Genomic DNA, 10,811 nt, shown 5'->3' on the forward strand with positions numbered 1-10,811 from the left:
AAGCTGCTTGGTTCTCCTGTAACACAACTGCTGTGCTGCCTTGGCAACTCTGAAAAAACTGCTCCCCCTGTCTAAAAGGCACCCTTGCCTCTGTGACTAGCACTTCTCAAAATCCAGCTTGGAGATTATTTGCTCCAGAAAGGCTTCCCAAAGCTGCCTTTCACTCTCTTTACTCCATGTTTGCTCTGCTATTGGCTATGGTTAATCACTCCTGTCTCTAAGCTACCTCTACATTTAGTATTACTGTCTGACTCTCTGCTGATCTGTCTACTTTCATCAACCTGATTATAAATTCTACAGATTCAGATCCTGGCTCATATTCCTCTCAATATACCATACTCCCTTGCAGAGTGGCTCTCAAATGCTACTAAGATGAGTTCTAGAAACCTTTTATGGGTACCTATCACAAGAGAAGCAAGAGTAAGAAATAAGCCAGGCTTCTGCAATTGGGAAGACAAACTCTAAGCTTATTACCATGGAATATGGAGATGAGAGTAAGAAATCATGAAGAACATATGGAAATAGGCCATGTGACTTAGAAGGTCTCTAAACTTATTACTGTATTTTAGGACTAAGATCTTAGTGGGCAAGAGATATGCATGTACAAATCAATTGAAATGAAACCTTACTCAACCAAATACAAAATCAGTAAAGAATCAATCTTTCTTCCTGAAAGTATTCCCATGGCTACAGAAGTTAAAAGCCTACATTCAGTCTCAAAGTCTCACCAAAAAAATGATTAATCAAAAGAGAGAAAAAGTGACTCTACAGTGACAAAATCTGGCAGATTCCATCTTCATGTAGGGATTGAAGTTAACATCAGCAGCAATGGGACAAACAGACATGTATGCTATGTGATGGAATGCCATGAAAAACACAAACGTCTATAGCACTCGGCTAAAAACACAACTTGGAGCTTATCGAGAGGAAACGTCAGGTAAACCCTAACTAGAAAACCTTCTACAAAATTACTTAGATGGGCTTACAATCTTCCAAAGTGTCAAGGTCTTAAAAGTCAAGGGAAGACTAGGAAATTGTCCCAGAGTGAAAGAGAAAGATGTGACAACTGAGGGCAACATGTGATCTTGGGTTGATACTCTGCTTTTATAAAGGATGCTATTGGGACAGAATCTGGATGAAGTCTCTGGGAGAAGGGCACATGAAAGGTCTTTGTCTTATTCTTGTAAGGCTGCAAGTCTGAAACTGTTCCAAAATAAAATATGAAGACAATTTTAACACCTGCACACACCTAGCCTATGTTATTATATACTCAAGGCAAAACCAATTAACATGATAGAAATTAGAAAAGTAATCCAGGATGGGGTGGGGCTAGTGACTGAGAAAGGACAATAAGACGCCTCCTGGGGAGCTGGAAATATTCTATGTAACTTGAGCTGGGCGGTGGTTACAGGGCACATACCTATGTAAAAACCCATGAGCTTAAAGATTTATGATTAGTGCATTTTACTATATGTTTACTACACTTGAACAAGAAAAGTAAAACAGAAAGTCCTATATTCAGAAAGTCCTGGGGATTTCTGGGTGGCTTAGCAGTTTAGCACCTGCCTTCAGCCCAGGACGTGATCCTGGAGTCCCAGGATCTAGTCCCACGTAGGGCTTCCTGCATGGAGCCTGCTTCTCCCTCTGCCTGTGTCTGTGTCTCTGTGTGTCTCTCATTAATAAATAAATAAAATCTTTAAAAAGAAAGAAAGAAAGAAAGAAAGAAAGAAAGAAAGAAAGAAAGAAAGAAAGAAAGAAAGAAAGAAAGTCCTACAGTGACCCTACAGAGAACTGCCTGTATTCATTTAATACTTAACAGATTACCTCTTTAAATCTAGCTTTGGTGAAAAGAAATTCTTGCTCTAAATAAGTCTAAATGAAATATCATTTCCATAAATTTCTCTGACATTTGTTATTAAAGAAGCTGAAGACAGAAGAGTTTTGGCTTTGCTGTTATATAATTAATTGGAGCAGGAATGCTCCCTGGTGAGTCTGTCCAACTGGTCTTTCTCCAGCGGGGGGCCAATAGGATTGGACACAGCAAGTATTAAGCCAGTGTAGGATTTCTGGAAATGAAGAAGGTAAATTGGTAGAAGATAGACAACAATCATAGTGATAAAACAAACAAACCTGTCTTCAGGGAAACTAGATCCTTGGAGAGATAGCAGAAAAAGAGGCCAGCCAAACTGTACTAAATTGCTGTAATTTGTCCATGTGTGTGTTGTTGGGTTTTTGTTCATCTGCTTTGGGAGGGCAGGGAAGCTTCTAATGGTTCAGAGAAAGGATGCTAAAGTGACAGCAGTTGGGAGTCTGGTCTTCAGATAAACCCAAATGCAAGTTCCAGTTCCACCTCTTATTGGCTGAGGAGCCTTGGCAGGGAACTTTATCCCCTCTGCCTTCATTTCCTCATCTCCGAAATAAGGATAATTATACCCAAGCCCTGAGGTCGTTGGGACGGCTAAATGAGAAAGAGTATGATGTACCTATCCCAGTGCTGGGCACAGCCAGTGCTCAATACATGGTAGTGCTGTTAGTTCTTCTTGTCAACACATCCCTCCTACGTTAGCCAACAGAGCCTGACTAATGTGGTTGCCTTCCCCATGTTCACTATGAAAACTTTCTCTGCCTTAAACACGTCTCATTGAAGCCCTGCCTCCCTCAAAGGAGCATTGCACTCACAGCAGAGATTAATTAAAATGGAACGGATGGTATCCTGCTATAGGCCATCAAGGGGAAGTGCAGAGGAACAAGTTCTAAGGGTTAGGAGCACTTTGTGTTCAATTTCTCTGAGGTTGCGTGGGGCCATTCACTTAGCAGAAGTGCCAGAATAACCACAATTTGGCCCTGAAGTACCTCCTCTGGGCCAAAATGGAGCACATAGAGCAGACTTCTGTTCTCATTCTCACAGCTACAGGCCGCGAGCTCTGGCAGTCATTAAAATAAGCACCAAACCACATGGCCAAGTCCCACTGTCAAGCAGTATATTCTTAGCTGTGGATGGGTTTAAAAAAAAAAAAAAAAAAAAAAAAAAGAGGCAGAGAGGGCCAGGAGTGGGAGAGGGCCCCTTTGGCATATGGAGCCAATGCATGTTTTGTTGGCTAGTGATGCTCTGCATCTTCATGAATTTTGGAAATAATGTGCAAGGCTGCCAAAGAAGGAGATTTACAAGCCCTCCCTTCCAAGAGGAGGGGAGCAAAGTTCCAAACTTTGAAGACAGATTATTAGCCTTTACCAAAAGATGAAAACTCAGGATTCCTACAGAGGAATCAGCTGATTCAGAAGCCTCGATTCCTTTTAAAAATTGCATTAGAATCAAGATGCCCCTGAGCCAAACCGATGTCTCCGCAAGACACCAAGTCATCTAAAATGGCTTTTTTTTTTTTTTGGTAACTGTACTGTGAGGTGATCACAATTGTGATCATAGCAGGCATGATAACTGCTATTACGGATGAGTTGTCTCCCTCACCTCTATGTGTACCCCTACAGATTGGCATTATTTGCTTCTTCAAGAAGTCAATCAGAGAACTGACAGTCACCTCCCCAGTCTTCAAACTGTAACCTTCATTCTCATTGGCTACTTCTGGCAGTTGTTTTCCTTCTGCTTTAATAATCTTTACCTTCATATATAGTCTGCTTGTTCAGCCTCAGTTTTTGAGAATGGATGCACTGGATACCAGCCTTGTAGGGCATGGGAAGCCTATGAAGGAGAGGTAGCAAAAGCTGTAAAAGCTGAGAAAGGCTGTGAGACAGGAGAGAGAAACAACACAAGAAAGTTGGATGCATGATACCTGCTTTTAAGACTTTTTGTTACCTGCACCAATCAACAGTGTCACGTTGCTCTGTCGTGTATATGAGGGACTGCTACCTGGATTCACCCGAATCACTGTGGAGACCTTATGTCAACCAACAAGTAAAATCCGTGATGGTTTCCTAAAAGCAGGCTGAGTTATGCAGGCTAGCTTCTGAGTAACAGAGACTCTGATTTTCAGTTCTGGTGATATTTAAAGAGTCCTGGAAAAGAAGGGCTGAAAAATTGGGCCAAGCCAACACTTGATACCAGATTTTCAAAATATTTAATTTCCAAAGATGAGAATAAGGTTGGGCTCTCCAGCCCACTGGACAGAGGTTTTGCTCCCAGGAAGTGTCATGTGGGCCTTTCTAGACCACATGGCACTTTTGTACAATTAGAAAACTGCACCCCTTGTTCAAGATATTTTACTTCCTTCCCTTAAAAAACTTCCTTAATACATTGATGGGTTGGCTCAAGACATTTTACCCTTGTATGTCAGAAAATTAACACTATAAAAAATAAACCCATGATGCCTATGACATAAACACCCTCAGACGTGGCCTCTTGTGCAGTGCACAACCTGCAGAACTGTATGAAGCAGGCCCAAGTAATCATAAGAAGCCACTATAGTTTAAGAACAAGTCATGACAGAGTAACCGCACTTCTTCCTTGATCAAAGAAGAACCACAGACATAGGGACATAGGATATCTGGACCTCAGCCAAAGTCTCTGACAAGAATGCTCCAAATATCCTAGTAGGTAAGATGAAGATGTTGTAAGTGGATATACTGACATAATCAGAGGGATTAAAAACTGGTAAAAAATAATCTTATTCAAAGAATTCTGGTTAAGGTATGAACCAATGTTAGGAAGAAAGGAGCTAATGGTGATAAGTCACTGGCTGTCTTTGGTCCAATTTATTTTTATTTATCTGTGTCAATGAATATTTACTAAGTATTTCATGTGTACTGAACTGTGTGTTAGTGGTTTAGAGCAGGGAAACACACAGAAACGGTGTAAACAAATATATTCAATAAGTATACTTGCTGCATTTTACCAGTGACTTGAATAATGTTAAGGGTTTGCTTACCAATTCTACACATGACATGAAGCAGGAAGGAATAGGCAATATAATGGATAACAAAATTTCAGAATAGAAAAGATTCTGACCACCTGATACAACAGGCCTATTTTAACAAGACTAAAAACTTTACAGAGGTAAATATAGAGTCTTAAATCTAAGTCCAGAAAAACTACTGGGCAAAGATGCAGCCTGATACGCTGGAGGCAGTATGACAATGGAAGGGCTTCATGAGCCAGAGAGACCTGAGTTAAAATCCCACCTCTGCTACATCTAGGCACACAACCTTGGGGAGGTCATTTAACTTCTTGGAGCCTGTTTCTCCAGCTATAAGATGGGATATCACCTGCTATACCGAGTCATTGTAAGGATTCAATTAGAAAATGCAGGTAACTGACACAGGAGGCACTCAAAAAAAGAATTAATGTTACCAACAAAACATGTGTCAAAGACAGAGGGGTTTCCATTTAGTTATTCCCTCAATAAACATAATATTTAAATAAATAAATAAACATAATATCATGCACAAGTTCCCGTGCTATATTTCAGCACTCAATGGCAAAAAAACTAAGGTCTTTGCTTTTCAGGATCTAAGTTTTGAGGGTTACTAAGACCAGGAATGACAGTAGAGCAATTTGTGGATAAAACAAGCACCACACAGTATGGTGTAAGTATCTGTACAGGCTGTTATGGGAGGAGGAAGGAGCGATATCCAAATTAGACTGAAAAAGCAGGGATTTGTTTTTTAGCTAAGATCTGTATTTTAGAAAGGGCACCTGGTGCCAGACAAGGCAAGGAGCTAGTGTTCATGTAGGGAATATAGGCAAGAAGTGAGAAGAGCCCAAACTAAGGCAGTGGGAGAGAAAACGGAGGACACATTTTCTAAAGCATCTGGGGGACTATCAAAAGAAGGAGAATCTGTAGAAATTTGATGACTGCCTGGATGGCATGAGAGGTAAAAGTTCAAGATGACAACAGAGCTCTGGTGTGAATGACTAAATGGAAGGAGGAGAATGAGTCAGAGTAAAGGATGTAAAAAGAACTGCAGCCTTGGAGGACGCCTGAGTGGCTCAGTTAAGTATCTCTCTTCAGTTCAGGTCATGATCCTGGGGTCCTAGGATCAAAGCCCATGGCAGGCTCCCTGCTCAGAGAGGAGCCTGCTTCTCCCTCTGCCTCTCTTTCCTGCTCTGCTCTCTCTCACTACCTCTCTCTCAAACAAATAAATAAAATCTTTAAAAAAAAAAAAAAAAGATTTGCAGTCTTGGAAGGAAGCTTATGAGCTTCATTTTGGACTCACTGAGTTTGAGCATGGGCCCTCATGAGAGATCCCAGCTCAGGATACAGAACAGGGGTCCTTGGTATGTAAGTGGGAGCTGAAGTTGTGAGTGAGAAGAGCACAGAGTATAAGGCAGGGCCTTGGAAAAAACTAGCATTTAAGAGACAAAAGGAGGGGAAAAAACCTACAATGGATACAGGGGGAAACAGCCAGAAAGACAGCACAAAGCAGGAGTGGTTTTCATAAGTGAAGGAATATCAGCAATATTAGATGTGCTCAGAATTCAAAAGATAAGGAAGGCAAAATGTTCAGAAGTTTTGGTAACACAGAGGTGTGAAGACTAGGGAGAGCAATTTTGGAGGACGAGTGGGTGGAAGCAGGATTTTAGCAAATGATGACTTCAGGAAGTCAAGAAATGTGGATGGGATGAGGTTGCATGGTGGCTGAAGTAAATGGGAAGACGTTTTGTTTTTTTACTAGATATTTACATGAGAAGGGATGGATAAGCAGGAAAGAAACAGAATAAATGATGGAACCAGATCTGGAGGAAAAGGAAGAGATGGAATCTCAGCACAAGTAAAAGAATTACCCCTAAACATATTTCTTTCACAGAATGAGGCACAGTGACAGGGTCAGCTGGAGCTAAGTTTGTAAATGATAGAGGCTGAGGAGCCTTCACTGATGTTGCAACTCAGTGAAGTCAAAGGGAACATTAGGCAGCTAGGGGAGGAATGCAAATCTGAAAGACAAGCAGGGGGATCCCTGGGTGGCGCAGCGGTTTGGCGCCTGCCTTTGGCCCAGGGCGCGATCCTGGAGATCCGGGATCGAATCCCACGTCAGGCTCCCGGTGCATGGAGCCTGCTTCTCCCTCTGCCTGTGTCTCTGCCTCTCTCTCTCACTGTGTGCCTATCATGAATAAATAAAAATTAAAAAAAAAAAAATGAAAGACAAGCAGGAGCCAGGCAAAAGAGCTGTCCAAACACACGTGGGGAGTGCCAAGCAGCGCCAGGAGCGCAGGATGTGACTACAACAGAGATGGGGTGGGGGGCCTCAGGTCACCAAAAAAACTACAGCCGTCTGTATGGTCAGACTCCGGAAGAAAGAGATCTTTCTTTGCATACCACACTCTCAAAGAGAGACTGTCAAACAGGAATGAGTGCCAAGGAGGGTAAGCACAACAAAGAAGGCGTTGAGAAAAACCCAGAGGTGATCATTGGAGCTGGACTGACACTGCACTGTTGCTACCCAGTCTGCCAAGACCATGGAGACGCATACTGTCCACTGGCTAACAAAGCAGCATCTCGTTATTTTCCCTTGAGTACACAACCAGGCCTTATACTAGAGATGGTGAGAAGGATTAGGAGACAAAAAAGGAGGAAGGCATTTCTGAACTTCACTTCCCATGACTAATAGTAGAGAAAACAGGCCATTTGGACTTCCACATAAAATCTCAGCGGAGGTCAGGGATAACCAATCAAGGACCACTCATCAAAGAACTTTGTTATTACTTAGGTCCACACACAGGATTCATCCCCTGCACCCACCCATATCCCAATTCATCTCCCTCCTCTCACCACGTGGTGTTACAGGGTTGCCAGTCCAGCAAATCCCACTCCCTATATCCCTTAAACCCACCCATGCATCTCTCGGCACAGCCACTGCCTTGGTTCAGGCCTCCCTCCTCTGCCACCTGGACCAAAGCGACAGTGTCCTCACTGGTCTCCCAGCTGGCCCCAGTGTAATCCCCATGGAACTTCCTGGGTAATTTAAAATATAAGAGAGCATGTCACATTCCTTTTTTTAGACTGCCTGGACTCTCCAACATCACACTTTCAAGATAAAGTCCAAATTTCTTAGCATGGCAATATTAACTGCTACAGTTTATCATTTACCATCTACGAACATCAGGTGGGTTAACATATAGCGTTCAATTCTCACAGCAACCCTGGGAGGTTGGCTTTCACGTGAGGAAACTGAAGCTTAGAAAGGGAGGAACTTGCCCACGGTCTCAAAACTAGCTTGGGGCAAAGCCAGCTTAGGTACACAAGTAACTTAGATCACAAAGTCTGTGATCCTAATCGTATATTACAATATATAATCCTCTATTGCCCACAAGGCCTTTTGTGACCTGCCTCCTGCTTACCTTTCCATGGTCCCCTCTTAGCCTAGGTGAACTACCTGCAAGTCACACAGTCACCAACAGCTCTCTGCTCACACCACTCCCAATGCAATATCATCCCACCTCACACTCCTCTCCTTCTGACTAATCTTGCTCAACCTTCATAACCAATACATCCTCACAGAAGCCTTCTCTGATGCCTCATCCTGACCTACGGTCACTCTGAGTCCTCCTCTGGCAAATCTCTACTCTAGCTTCATACCAGAGTGCTATTATCTATCTCCTTGACTTAAAAAATAATTAACTCCTTGAGGATGGGGATGTACATCTTGAATGAGAGGCCTGTACTTCACTCCTTAAAGAATTCTGAGATCATGTCACGTGAAGGGCAGGGAGGAGTTGGCCAAGAAAGTGGAAGAGGAAGGGGAGCTGTTTTTAGGCAGCAGAAGGAGCTGAAGGGGCAGGAACAAAGGGCACAAGTGAGACACAACCTGTACACGGCTTAACAAGACCGCAGCACAGAACCGGGGGATAGAAGGAACAATTAGGCAAGATGAGCTTTCACAAGGCTGGCTTTTTTTTTTTTTTTTTTTCTTCATTCGCATGTGAGTTACAAAATCACCTACTCAGAGACTTTGCCTCTAGAATTCACCAGCTAGATTTTACAAAAACTCCCTTCACTAACCCCTGGTTACTCTCCATCCCATTACGGTCTCTTTTTTCTGTAGCATCTAACAGGATCTGAAACACCTTTGGCCCACTAAAAGATGGGTATTATTGACAATTACCACAAATGCCACCACCACGATCAAAAAGTAGGCTCCAGGCAGCCCAGGGGGGCTCAGCGGTTTAGTGCCTCCTTCAGTCCAGGGCAGGCTCCCTGCATGGAGCCTGCTTCTCCCTCTGCCTGTCTCTGCCTCTCTGTGTGTCTCATGAATAAATAAATGAAATCTTTAAAAAAAAAAAAAAAAGTAGGCTCCATAAAACAGGTTTTTTTTTGTTGTTGTTTTTGTCTGGTTTTACCTCTACACCAGCAATGCTCACAGTGTTGCCTGGCACATAAACAAGATTCTCCATCATTACGGAGTTTACTATGGGTACATAAGTTAAACGTGCTCAGCCTGGAGAAGAAATGGTGTGAAGGGGAAGACAAACCAGCAGCTTTCAAAGGTGTGTGGGCAATCAGGTGGAAGGGAGATCCCAGGAGCCTGAAGGATGGTGGACAATGAGCTGAGATCGTGGGTAGCTGCTTTCGGCTCAACATAGAACTCAAGTCAAAGCTAGGGGAAGACCGAACAATCACCAGAGGTAGTGGGTTTTCTGCCACTTACGAAATTTAACCAGTGGGCAATGGTGTCATCAAAGGAATCAGGGGCAGCCTGGATGGCCCAGCGGTTTGGCGCCTGCCTTCAGCCCAGGGCGTGATCCTGGAGACCCGGGATCCAGTCCCACGTCAGGCTCCCTGCATGGAGCCTGCTTCTCCCTCTGCCTGTGTCTCTGCCTCTCTCTCTCTCTCTCTCTGTGTGTGTCTCTCATGAATAAATAAATAAAAATCTTTAAAAAAAAAATAAAAAGAAAAGAAATCCGAGTACTCAATGGGAAAGGGAACCTGGTATCCAGGGATCTGAAACTGGCAGTCACATATATGTCTGGTTTCAGCTTGCGGAGTAAAAACAAACAAACAAAACCCCCAAAACCCCACAATTTCTAAAAATTGGTCTTGAAAAAAAAAATTGTAGTTGTGTTTAATGATCAAGAGCTCACACGCGTGCAGCACCCAAGTCTTGTTTCCATTTCTCCCACTTCATACGTGTCAGTACTGCACCATGAAAACTCAACTCGGTGAAAACAGAAGTCTGCTCCTGACGTGGAAATAAATTCCTTACACCTACATCTGCCTTACCTGACTGAATAACCATTAAAGCTTGTGACCCCTGGGCCACGTTGAAGAATCGAGAACCTCGGCTCAGAGAAGCCCTGACAAAAGAACGGACTTCATTTCATGCCCCCGCCTCACAGATGACGTTATTCTCGCTCTCCCATTCTACAGATGAGGCAAGAGAGGCCGAAAGCGCTGACTCGCCAAAGCCGCACGGCAAAGGCGGGCAAGGCCAGGATAGGAAGCCTGGCGTCCGGTCTCCGGCCTTCCGACCCCCGAGATTCAGAGCGCCGCCTGCCAGCCGACGGGAGGGCCTGACCTAGGACAGCAGGAGCCTTCCAGTCAGAAGAGCCCGGGCTCAACCAGTCCCACAGTCCGGGGGACGTGGCTGCGGAAGGACGGCGAGAGCCGGAGTTAGAGACCCCCCGCGGGAGGGAGGATCCCGAAAGCCGCCAAGACTCCTGCCCTCACCGCCGAGCTCGCCCCTTCCCGCCAGGCGCAGGACCCCGCCACTGCCTCTCCAGCGCGGCTCACTTACCGCCGCTTAACTTCCGGCAACCACGGCGTCGTCCGCAGCGCGCGCTCCGATGACGCAATATGGCCCCGCCCCGGGTGGCCCCGCCCCCCCCCCCCCCCCCGGCCAGTGGTGCGCGTGCGCACACGGAG

General features: G+C 44.4%; 1 protein-coding gene across 13 annotated transcripts in view; it reads right to left on the reverse strand.

Moving 5' to 3' along the window:
- Nucleotides 1-10,743, reverse strand: part of ATG7 (autophagy related 7) — a 238,976-nt gene extending 228,233 nt beyond the window's left edge. For 9 of the 13 annotated variants that reach the window (XR_005374573.1, XR_005374572.1, XR_005374581.1 and 6 more), the window contains exon 1: nucleotides 10,684-10,743. The gene's annotated coding sequence lies outside the window, so the exon portion shown is untranslated. The other 4 variants (XR_005374575.1, XR_005374576.1, XR_005374577.1 and 1 more) reach the window with 4 other exon arrangements.
- Between the last annotated feature and the right edge of the window lie 68 nt (nucleotides 10,744-10,811).

This window comes from Canis lupus, chromosome 20 (assembly GCF_011100685.1).
Source record: "Canis lupus familiaris isolate Mischka breed German Shepherd chromosome 20, alternate assembly UU_Cfam_GSD_1.0, whole genome shotgun sequence".
NCBI lineage: Eukaryota > Metazoa > Chordata > Mammalia > Carnivora > Canidae > Canis > Canis lupus.